This window comes from Chrysemys picta, chromosome 13 (genome assembly GCF_011386835.1).
Source record: "Chrysemys picta bellii isolate R12L10 chromosome 13, ASM1138683v2, whole genome shotgun sequence".
Lineage (NCBI taxonomy): Eukaryota > Metazoa > Chordata > Testudines > Emydidae > Chrysemys > Chrysemys picta.
In genome coordinates, this window is record NC_088803.1 from 54,298,125 (window position 1) to 54,310,946 (window position 12,822).

The window sequence follows — 12,822 nt, forward strand, 5'->3', positions numbered from 1 at the left end:
CACTGAGTCCCACTCCCTCTGCATGCAAACCACTGGAAAACACGGACAAGACAATCCCCCACTTCGTCGCACCATCAGTGTTGCTCAAAATTTCACTGCAGGAGGAAAACCGGAATCGCATCTTAACCGAGTAGCTGATTTATTTTTTATGCCTCTAAGTGCTGACGACAATTTTGTCCCTTAAATTCAAATTTCAAAATAATTTATAAGTTAATGGAGAAAAAACAGAAGCAGAATTAGAGGCCATGCGCTGGGCTCAACAATACATAAAAACCCTGAGCAGCTTCCCAGTGCTATCCAAGCACGGGGCCAGGACCTCAGCGGGTGTAAACCAGCGCAACTCCATTTTGCATGCGAGTAACTAGCGCTCAGGAGGGGTAAGTGACTCCCACCAGATCACGCAGCCAGGCCGCTCAGGTAGGCGTCGAAAGCGTTCCCCTGACCAAGTCACTGAACGCCTTGTTCCCACTGTACGTCCCCAATACAGACCCCTCCCGCAACTGTTACTCCCCGCCCAGCTCCGGCCTCCCTCACGCCGCTCACCCGTCCGCAGGGGCAGTGGAAAGAGCGGACCGAGGCCCAACCCTTTCACCTCCCACCAGCCACCTCTCACGTGTGGGTCTTCGACGCCGCCTATTGCCTGGTATAGCGTCGGCTGTGAACCCGGCCCAGAGAGATGCTCTTTCCCTACCAGTGGCCTCAGGCCCCCGAAGATAAAGCTTTTAATGGTATGAAGAGGGCTCTCATTTAGAGTCCAGCTATTAAAGTGGACCCAGGCCTTTTCACAAAGCCTATTCGCATGGGCTCAGGTTAGTTTCTGCCTCTCCACTCCGTGCCCAGAACGATGGATGGGTTTGTTCATTTTTTTCCTGGGCAGAATAAATACCATTCAGACTGATACTGGACCCGTTTCTGGCCCTCGTTTGGAATCTCGACAATCCCTGTTGGAAAGGTTCCTTCCACAGCTGAAGTGCGACAGTCGTGTGCTGTTCGATTAGTTGCCAGGGCCTGTGAGCATCGCAGGAAGGCACATTACCACAGTCTATAAATAAGATATTTTATTACACAAACAGGTTATGACAATGATAACAGCACCATGGAGACGGCTTAGGGCGATATCAGAAAATCAGCGGAGGGTTGTGTCGACACGTCTGGGTACTGCCAGACAAGTGAGCACGGTCCAAAGCACTCCGTGAAAAGTACAGGCGAGTAGAAGCTGGGTCTGGGAGAACACAGATTCCAATGTCAGTTGGGGGCGGGCACAGCCTCAGCAGAGATGGCCATCTAGTGTTGAGAGTTGGGAATCATAGACTATCAGGGCTGAAGGGACCTCAGGAGGTATCTAGTCCAACCCCCTGCTCAAAGCAGGACCAATCCCCAACTAAATCATCCCAGCCAGGGCTTTGTCAAGCCGGGCCTTAAAAACCTCCAAGGAAGGAGACTCCACCACCTCCCTAGGTAACCCATGCCAGTGCTTCACCACCCTCCTAGTGAAATAGTGTTTCCTAATATCCAAACTAGACCTCCCCCACTGCAACTTGAGACCATTGCTCCTTGTTCTGTCATCTGCCACCACTGAGAACAGCCGAGCTCCATCCTCTTTGGAACCCCCTTCAGGTAGTTGAAAGCAACTATCAAATCCCCCCTCACTCTTCTCTTCTGCAGACTAAACAATCCCAGTTCCCTCAGCCTCGCCTCGTACATCATGTGCTCCAGCCCCCAAATCATTTTCGTTGCCCTCCGCTGGACTCTCTTCAATTTGTCCACATCCTTTCTGTAGTGGAGGGACCAAAACTGGACACAATACTCCAGGTGTGGCCTCACCAGTGCCGAATAGAGGGGAATGATCACGTCCCTTAATCTCCTGGCAATGCTCCTACTAATACAGCCCAGTATGCCGCTGGCCTTCTTGGCAACAAGGGCACACTGCTGACTCATATCAGAGTCCCTTTCTGCAGAACTGCTGCTTAGCCAGTCAGTCACCAGCCTGTAGCGGTGCATGGGATTCTTCCGTCCTAAGTGCAGGACTCTGCACTTGTCCTGGTTGAACCTCATCAGATTTCTTTTGGCCCAATCCTCTAATTCAGAGGACCCAACGTCTACTCCTGGCTCTGCCACTGCTTACTCATGTGCCCATGGGCACGTCTCTTACACCATTCTACTGATAGGGGAAAAGGAAGAACAGCGAGGATCTCTCTCCTACCCACGGCGTTGCTAGGCGGGTCCATGTCAGCAAAGCTCGTCAATCTCCTTGGAGGACAGATGCTTTATAAACTCAGATATACAGGACTGAACGAAGTCTTGGTTTGGGGAGCAAAGCACCCAGTGTCTGATCAAAGCCTGTTGAAGCCAATGGAAGGACGGACTCCCGTTGATTTACCAGACTTTGGATAAGGGCCTCAGTGACCCATTGAGTGAACGAGGGAGGCGTTTGGGAGGGGAGGGACGTGCACCACTCTGCCTGGAGAAGCAACCCCCCGGGATCTGGCAATGACCCCAGGAAAGATAACTGGGCACTCACTTAAATCTAGGGGACTGCCCTTAGACAAGTATAAAGAGAAAACGAATGAGGATTTTATTGCTTCTTCCAGTGCTGCAATGTCTGAGCCTGAACTGCCATCTCCCTGCCACCTGCAAACGGGCGTTGGGGTTCAGAACAGACTCTAGAGGAAAACTGCCCCCGCTAAGTCAACCCCCCCACATCCGGCAGCGTCTAGGTCTGGCCCTACTGAGATGGGATGGGCTCCCAGCCCCAGGTGGTAGGACAGGACGACAAGATGCAGGAGTGCTCCTGACCTGATTTACTAACTGGGCCATAATTCGAGTAGCATCTGGTCTTCCAATATTAATCCAATTATCGACCTCCCAGTGGGGAGAAGGTCTCTGACCCAAGGCCATGCATGAAAACGTGCAGGGCTGAAGGAGGCTGTTGGTCTCTGTGTAAAGAACTGGACCAAGCTTGTTGAGTTCTAGGGGAGTGAAAAGCCTCACGTTGCTGGCTTATGCAAGAAGTGCCCATTATTCCTCCGGAGAGGGGAAGGGCTGCTCTCTCTCTTGAGTCCTTCTGAGCTTTCAAAGGACCCAAGACCATTGTCCTGAGGCCTCACCACTAGTAGGTGCTTGACAGAGAACAGAACAGAAAGAAATCCATAGATCCTGCAGGATTGCTGCACCGAGAGGAAGGATGGTCTTATAACTAAGGCCCTGGTCTGGGACTCGGGAGACCTGGGTTAAATTCTCTGCTCTGTTACGGTGTCCTTGTGTGACCTTGGACAAGTCACTTTCTCTGAGCTTCATTTCCCATCTGCAGCGTGTTGTTAATACTTCCCTACCTCAGAGGGCTGAGGCGAGAGAGAATCATTAACTCTGTGAAGTGCTCACACACTGGGGTGGTGGAAACCAACCAGACAGACAGAGGTACAGTTTCAGGTTGAAGGCCAGAGCCAGCAGATCCTTAAAGATGATGTCTTTGCTACGTGAACATTCACCAGGAAAAGAGACAGCCAAATTAAAGTCTTCACAGCTGCTCTTCATCTACCAACTGAAAGTTCCCGGGTAGCTTGACAGAGACTGAGGCGTAAAGAGAGGATCACGCACCATGGGTGAGCGCACTCCACTCTGGGCATAAGGGCTTCTCTAAGTCTCACAGATCTGACTGGAGCAGCCCACCTGCTATGCAAGATTATCCAAACCCTAGAACCCTCTGGACAAAGAGGCCTTGGTAAAAGAACCAGCATTTCTTTAGGAATGATTCAAGTTCATTTTTGGTCATTTAACTTCTTCCTCTTCTCCAAAACCGACCGTCAATTTCCCAGCAGACAAAGGGCTGTCACAGGGTATCAGTGTCATTTCTAGGATTGTTTCATGTTCCAGATCATGAATTAAATGGCCAAAAATCAAACACAAAAGACTCTTCCTCCCTCCCCACAGTGCCTTTTCTGGTTTATTTACTGCTGCTCACAATAAGATTTCCTGCAACCAAGATCTCTTGGAAAAATCCCTGGTGTAAGTGACTGTATTTGCACGTCAGAAGGTTTGGTTCTCAATTCTGACAGTGTCTCTTTGTATTTAGTGTTGCCTTGGTCCCTGTACAAGGATGCCAGAAAACATCCCTCAGTCATGATTTGCACTCACCTCGCCCCATTTAGAGATGCTAACAAGCTGTTCGGGGAGCCAAGTCGGAGATGCAGTCGGACACCCAGTGAACACGGCTATTACTGTTCTGTGCACACCAGGGACCCCCGCACAGCTTCTGCTGGGTTCCCTCCTGCAAGGAAATCAGAGAGGTTATGTTGCTTCAATTTGAAATCTTTCCAGGTGCCATTAGCTGGTCCTGTTGCTCTGTGAAAGATGCTCTAACCCAGCGGGTTCCAACGTCGGCCGCTTGCTTTCTGGGTTGCTCTCACGTAGGAGTTGCACCCAGCCCCGGCAGCGTCTGCACACAGGGCCTTACGGCATCAGTTGCCTAGAGCCAGGCCCTGCGTTGGCTCCCGTGGGAACGGAGTCTGACTAAGGATGGGTCTGTAGCCCTGAGTGCAAATGAGGCAGAAAGAAAAAATTAACAGCAGGCTCCCCACAGCCGCCACGGTGGGGATGGGAAAGCAGCTACTACTCCCCTGTCCCCAATGTAATACCCTCCGTAGGCGGGGGGCACCACGCTGGGAACACTGATCTCGTGTGACGCGGCGTATTCGGAATTGAACAGAAGTGTCCAGGGAGGAATGGGGGGGAGGTCGCACGCCTTGGAAGGGGCGGTTGATGTCAGCAGGCAGGCGGCCACGCGGAGCTGGACTCTGGGGCCAAGATCACCCCCCGTCTCGCACGCGCTGAGCCTCAGCCAACGAACCCTCATCTGAATCTCCACCTCATTCACCCTGCGAGCAGGTCAGGTCACTGCCATGGGGGAGCAAGGAGCTGGGGGCCGGGGTAGCACTGCGTCCCCGACGTCTGGACTAGTCCTCCCAGCGACCCCAACGGAGCGGCGGCAAGAGGAGTCCTGCGTGCAGACGAGCACCCACCCACGGCCACGGGTTGGGCTTCACACAGGAAGAAGCAGAGCCCCTCGCTGGGGACTTCAGCAGAACCAACAGGCCCTCGCGGGTCAGCAGTATTGACGCCGACAGATCTCAGGGGATCTGACTTCATCAGCAGGAGATCCCCCAGCACCAGCAGCCAGGTCTGAAACCAGATCGCCGAGGGATGGGAAGCCTGGGGACTCCAGCACAGTCCAAGACTTGTCGCCACAGGCCGAAGTGGGAAGCGTATCAAGAAACGGGCCCTAGAGCCGGCCCTTATGATAGGCTCCTCGGGGACAGCTGGCATGGCGGGCGCTCCACCCCCCTGGAGAGAGGCAGGGACAATCTGTGCCAGCAGAGGCCTTGTTTCCCCTCAAGCCGTCAGCAGCCAGAAAAGAGGTGGATTTGGTTCAGAGCCCCCCAGCCCTCCCGAGAAGACTCTGACGCCCAAGATGCAGCTTGGAGCCGAGTGACATGATGCACAAAGTACCATGAAGACTGCTTGCAGCAAGACAGACTCTGCCCCGTTAGCCTAGACTGACCGGGCCGCCCCACCTCCGGGTCACACCGCTCGGGCCTGTGGGTGGCTAAGGAAAGGACGAAATCCCCATAGCCCTCTGTGCTGTGAGCTGGGATACATACCTGCCCCGGCATGGGGGCCTTGGGGCAGTGCTCTGACATGGGGCAACTAAGCCCTCTTATCTGTCTAGTGGGGGCCTCACTGCAGGTAAAGTGCCTTGAGCTCCCTGCTCTGCAAATGCAGATTCCTTCTCCCTGGGGCAGGAGGAGGCTGGACGCCAGGCTGTGGTAACTCCAGCCTTCCTGCCGCACGGGCACCCTGCTCTTCCACAGGCCCCAGCTGGTGGGACAGGGAGGGCAGACAGCATGTTCTATTCCCCTGCCTCGAGTGCGATTTCACCAGCTCCAGTGCTACGGATCCCCTCCCACCCAACGCCACCACCAGAGCAGGCTGCGTGGCAGCTGGGTGGGCCCTGCTGTGTGTGATGCTGCCAACCTCTCATCCGGGAAGGGATTCAGAAGAACAAGGGCTACGATGCTGGGGGTGGGGAAGGGCATTGCACCAGCCGCGGAGGCCCCCTGCCCCCCTTCTGCTCTGAGTGTAAGAAGTTCCCTCACCTCCCAAATCACCACAACGTGTCTCATCAATCATGTTCCCTCTAATTAACTTCCAATTTACCTCTTTAGTCAAGTCTGTTTACAATCAGAGACAAGAAAACACGACCCAGAGCGAGGTGCAATAAATCGGTCTCTCTCCCCGCACGCTTCGACGGCTCTATCTTATAAATCAGCTCCCAGCTGTGTGCTGAACTGCTCTCGCTGGGGGGGGTGGGACGCCCAGAACGCTGCCCCAGCCGTCCTGTCTTACCAGAGCTCCGTTCTCCTCGGCCCTGTCAATTCTCCCACCTCCTGCACACTCGAAAGGAACGTGAAAAGGGATTTTCTAATCCCCTGGCACCAGCCAGAGAGCAGGACGTGGAGCAGCAGCGGTACCACAGTGAGTGCTGCATTGTGAATGCCGAGCATGCGGCAGCAAACAGAGGCCCTGGATTCCGGAGCACATGAATCCACGTGCCACGGGCTAGCAGAGGCCCAGCTGCTTCGGACGGGAGCCCAGTGGATTTACATTACGCTGTCCACAGGAGTGAGATGTGAAGGAAGGGGAGCGCGACAAAAGACACCAGTGCCAATGATGCTGCACCCGTCTGTGCCAGGATGAGCACGTCAACAAGTGCTTCTAGCCGGGGCCCTGGGTGCCCAGCACTGCTAGCCTGGCCTGGCCGGGTGCAAAGCACATGGCTACGCAGCCATTCTACATCCCTCAGCCCGCTCGGGTCCAGGCAGAGCAATGGCAATCAGGAGACTCCAGGTTCTGTTCCCAACCTCTCCGTGCCTCAGTTTCCTCGTGTGCTAACGGGGGTTATTCCTCCCTGCAGGGCGGGAACGTGGTGAGAGGTCGCTCCTTCGGCAGCCGTGCTGCTCCTCTGTCCTGCAAGCCCTTCGCACACCTCTCCCAGAACCCGCCTCTGTCCAGGCTGGCTTCAGCCTAGATACCTACCCGAGTGTCGCCTCTGCTCCAGCGTGGTGGGCTCAGGCTTAGCTGCTCTACCCAGCAGCGTGGCTAAGACCCGTGCCGCTTCCCACGGATTTCTAACCCCGGAAAGAAACGGAGCCTGCCCCCACCACCTGGGCTGAGAGTCCGAGGAAAGGGTTCTGGCTGCCGGGGTCCAGAGAAAGGAGGGGACTGCGCTGAATCCAGGATCTGTAGCCACCCTGGGGGTGGGTGGGGAATTCCCTAGTGCAGGTGAAAAGGGGAAGCACAAAGACCAGCCAAGCATACTTCAGGTGGAACTCCCCACCCCACCCCTCTCCTGCAGTCCTCCACCCCCAACAACTTGTGACCAAGAGCCCCAGAGCTTCCTGCTTCGGGGGCCTTGGGTTATAAACTCGCTGTGGAACTAGGCAACCAAAGCCCAGCACGTTTGCACTGGTGGGAAGAGCACAGCTTGGCTCAGCTCTCAGTTAGCAGCACTGCCTGGGTGGTGATCGTGCAGCGTGTGTTGGTTAAACTCCAAGAGACCAGATCGGCGTCCAAAGGGGATTATCCTTGACATGGCATCAGAACTCCGCTCCTCGCGAGGAGCAGGGAGAGCTGGTTTACCGGCGCTCCCATCCTATCCTCCATGCGCCCCTCCTGTGTCCCAGCCAGAGCTCGATTTACCAGCGCTCCCATCCTATCCTCCATGCGCCCCTCCTGTGTCCCAGCTAGAGCTCGATTTACCAGCGCTCCCATCCTATCCTCCATGCGCCCCTCGTGTGTCCCAGCCAGAGCTCGATTTACCAGCGCTCCCATCCTATCCTCCATGCGCCCCTCGTGTGTCCCAGCCAGAGCTCGATTTACCGGCGCTCCCATCCTATCCTCCATGCGCCCCTCGTGTGTCCCAGCTAGAGCGCGATTCAGTGCGGTATGTGGGCAGGCAATGTCTTGGCTCAGTCCTACGCCTGCACCAGCCACAGCACTAATCTTGCGATCCGAAAGCTCCGTTTACATCCGGAATCCCAACACATTTCACAACCTGTCCTGGGCAATGCAGCCTCCACCCAGCACGGAGCCTGCTCCCCAAAAGGAACTGGGCCTAGGCTTCCCATCCCAGACCCCAGCACAAGGCCCTACTTACACAACAAGCGGGTGCAAAGCCCTCTGCTAGGAAGACAGAAAAGTCCATCTGCAGCCAGGAGCGGTGCCAGGGTTTTTGCCGCCCTAGGTGGCAGCGCTCCCCCTTTGAGCATTCGGCGACGGGGGGTCCTTCCGCTCCGCGTCTTCAGGGCACTTTGGCGGCGGGTCCCGGAGCGAGTGAAGGACCTGCCGCTGAATTTCCACCGAAGACCCGGAGCGGAAGGACCCCCCCGCCGCTGAATTTCCGCCGAGGATGGCAAAATGCCGCCCCCCAAATCCTGCCGCCCTAGGCGACCGCCTAGGGTCGCCTAGTGGAAGCACCGACCCTGTCTGCAGCCAGGTAACCCAGCAGATGGCGTTCCCATTCCACTGGACTTCACTGGCACGGCACACGGAGACAAGAGTTGCCCAAACGGTCAATAAAGAGACAGGCCCTTTAGGTGTCTGTTACAGGCAGGTGAGAGCCACCCGTGGCAGGGCGACATTTCTGATCCCAGCGCAGCTCGCACTCCTGATCACAGGCAGTTGTCTCTGCTCTCCCCCTTCTCCCAGGGGCAAGTGCTGTTTCTCTCACGGCTTTTGACAGTCCGAGACGTGTCTCTCACGCTCCTTCCTCCTTGTTTTTGGGACTTCCATACCGTGCGGCCACCTCCAGCAGGGTGGTCTTGAAAGGTCTGCCAAAGACCCATAAATGAACGTGGCTCTTATTTCCTCTGTGAATAGGTTCTTTGTTGTCTCCGGTGGCAGCTCACGCTGTGGGACAGTTGCTCTTCCCCTGCTTGGGATTTAAATTTAACTCCCTGTTCACTCGTCACTATTAACATAACGCATTTAACACGCACTGCCCGGCTCGCCAGTTATTTTTCGCACAGCTACTGTTGCATTGCCCTCTGAACTTTAACCCAGGGGCAGCAGACCGAGACAAGTTCACGAGGACAAATCCCCCTGTCTACAACCCACCATTTTTTCAGGAAGGAAGTTTACTATGAGCTCAGCCCTTTAATCCTCCCCAATGATAACAACGATCTTTACCCAGAGCTGCGCAGACTCTTCGTGCCTGGCTCGCATCTCCAAGGCTCTCCCGTGCCACTGAACATTACTGCAAAGGTGACCTGGCGTGCAGCCGGACCACTTTAAGCCGCAGAATGATCTTAATTAATAACCCGGGGCAGAGGAGCCGGCACCTCACACCTTGCCCTGTGGTAAGAGGCTGAGTCCCCCTCCCCACCCCATGCACAGCGTGGGCTCTGGCGTGTTGCCGGAGGGAATTCTCTTGGCTAGTGTCGAAAGAAGCAAGTCCCAGGTGCTGCAGGGGCAAATCCTGCGGGTGGAGCAGCTCAGCTTGCAGCAGGTCCCAAACTCAGACCACAATTTATTGCAGCCGTTCCTCTCCCACTGCGGCTCCCTCGCCTAATGAAAATGTAGTGCCGGTGGGAAGATGACTTCCCAGCCCCACAAGACTCTCTTTATTCACTGAAGATATATATGTGCTGGGTGGTTCTTCAGGCACAAATGCCAGCTAGCTGAAGAGAACCCAGAAATTAACCCAGCGGATACACACTGTTCTTGAGAAAGGAGCAGGGATCCTGCGACTATTTTCAAGGGGAACGGTGCCTACTTGTTCCAGATTTAGGAACCTCCGATGGCCTCACTGGAGTCCCCAACACCTCAGACACCCGGGGACATTTGGGCAAGATGGTTTCCACGGGCTTCGCTGAGGCAGTGTAGCAACGTTGCTGCTCGTCGCTAGCAGAGAAGGAGCGTCTTGTTGCAAGAGAATCACTCCACTGTTTTAAGAAAGCCTGTACCAAGATAACAAGCTCTGTGCTAATACCTCAGTGACATCTGGACCACTCGTCTCATCTATCACAAGGAAGAGACACTCCGATTGCTTTGCGTGCAGATAAGCACTGGCATTTTAACTTCTTATAATCCCCTCAGACATTTCTTTCACTGGGAAAAAGAGAGTGAAAAATCTGCAGAATTGACTCCTTTCTTGAAACCAGATTGGCCTGTTTGTGCTTCAATTGACTTCTCAATCCGGCTGCTTCTGAATCTCCCTCTAAGCACAAGTCCCTGTGATGGTTTTACGGGTCAGATAAGGGTGCTCAGTGACAGCCCCTTGTCTTGGCTAACAGATCAGCAGACAACGCAGAAAGAGGGTATTACAGCTCTGGAGGATTTAGGCTGGTATAAGAGGTGTGATAAGGCTCCGACCTCCCCCTTGGTCTGGGCCCCGAGTCACTGTTCCAGCCAAGCTAGTGCAAGAACTAGGGGAGGGGTGTGGAGGAGGAGGAAGGTGGCATTACGCCTCCCAGTTCTGGAGCCGGTTTGGCTCTGATGTAAGTCAGAGCAACCTCAAGGCTGGTCTAATTTACCCTCTGCTGCAATAGTTGTCTAGAGGCTGTTGCAGCAGCTTGGAATAGACAGAGCACCATGTGCTCCAGCCCCAGCCCCTCACTTCCCAAGCCACCACCCTGCACTCAAGGCTGCATGGGAGGGAGAGTGGGGGGCAGACTGTAGGCCATTTTGCTGCCCCTGCACCACCCAGAGGGGAACCCCCCTCCCCCCATCACTCCCCTTACGCTCTGTGTTCCTCAAGAGGCTGGTTCTGCAATCTTTGCAGCCCAGAACCAGAGCCTTAATCTCTAGCTGTCCCCACTTCCAGGTGCGCATCTGTCCCTGAGCCTAAAGCTGTGAGAGCCGCTTCTGTCCCTCAGACAGCCACTAGGAGGCACACAAGGCAAAGCACCTGCGAATTCAGTTCCTCCGAACCTCACAGCTTTCCCCACCGACATTCACCGGAAGAAAAAAACCAATTCCCTTTGCCCATCCCCCCCTTTCATAAACAGTCAGGAAGGAATCGGCGGGCACGACCGACTGTGGAGACAGCCCTGGGAGCTAATGGAGAACGTGCACCAACGGGGGTTGTGAAACCTCAGACACGAGTCCTTGCACCAGAGTGACTTTAATCTAGTCAGGGAACAGAAACCACATCGTGTGGCCAAGTTACAGCACACAGAGCTGGCTGCAAGAATTGGATACTGAGCGACCCGCAGACTGAAACGTGGCTGGCAAATAGCTAATCAAGTCAAGAGAAGGTTTCACAAAGAGAAAGGCTGTTTAATAAAATGGTCACTGCCCGTGTTCTCTAAGCTCCACTAACAGCAGCACTTCTGCAAACATTGCGGCCACTAACTGGCAGAGCACTAGCCCTTTGGTATCTCCCAATCCTGGCTCTCCGCACTTGATGGCCCAGCTAAGGCCAAGGGTCTGGACAGAGTTAACGGAAAACAAATATTAGATGGCTGTAAACTAAGGCCACTCCACAGCGGCGAGATTGGAAAGCTGCCCTCATTCCTGCCACAGACGTGGTGGACGAATCTTGCCCTTCGGGTAGGAAGCAGAGTTGAGGTGTGACTGTGCACAGAATGTACCTAGCTTGCACCCACAATTACTGTGATTAAAGACACAGCTTGGGTCACTGTGCACAGAAACAGCCAATTCGGGTAATTTGTGCACACGGCTCCCTTGTGTGTGAATGCAGCTGCAGTAACTGAGTGCAAATTATGTGCACAATTGTACAACTCTACCTCGATATAACGCTACCCGATATAACCTGAATTCGGATAGAACGCGGTAAAGCAGCGCTCGGGGGGGCGGGGCTGCGCACTCTGGTGGATCAAAGCAAGTTCGATATAACGCGGTTTCACCTATAACGCGGTAAGATTTTTTGGCTCCCGAGGACAGCGTTCTATCGAGGTAAAGGTGTGTATCTAAACTAACAACCTGGCCTGCATTCAATGCTTCACGTTACTCTTTTCTACTCAGCATATTCAAAACCAGGTCCCTCTCCCCCCCCCCTTTTTTTAAACACGTAGCTCTTAGATTCCTTTCATTACTACTACCCGTCCCCCGCTACTCCACCCAGCTCTTTTCCCATCCCCTACCCCCTTGTTTCTCTGGTGCAAAATGCAGCTTAATGAAGGACCAACATGGTTTCCAGCAGGTCATCTTCCGGTATTAAAGTCCCAAGGCCAGACACAAGCAGGAGTTCACCGTGGAAAGGGAAGAATTCCAGGGTACAGCACTGTCAAGAACTGAAGCCATCTCTGAAAGGATAAGGTGAAAGATCCTCTTTTCTACAGGGGTCAAGGAGGAGGGAGGAAAACAGGCAGAACAGATCATTTCTGCACCACCATTATGTTTTTGCAGCTGTGTGCAGCTGCTGCCACCACGCCTCCCCTGCGGATCCCCAAGTAATGGCATTCAACACAGCCAGGCCAGCGGTGCCTCCTGAAGTCATGATTGAAGGAACCCTTTAAGCTTCCCTGACAAGACATTTTTCTGAGATAAAAAATGAATGCTGCCAGCATGCAAATCTCTCTCAATTAGGCACAGCCCAGCTTACTGGAGCTCGGCTGTTTTGTGATGACCGTCATTAACTCTAGCAGCACAGAAAAGGAAGCAAGAATGCTCTCGGCAGGCTCCCGTCCCAGCTGGGTGCCGCTGCTCAGAGAAACACTTGGGTTTGGCTGGCTGACATCTGGAATGACACTGCTAGTGAAGAAGGGCGAGCGAGAAAAGGGCTTTGGTCAGCTTCTTTGCAAT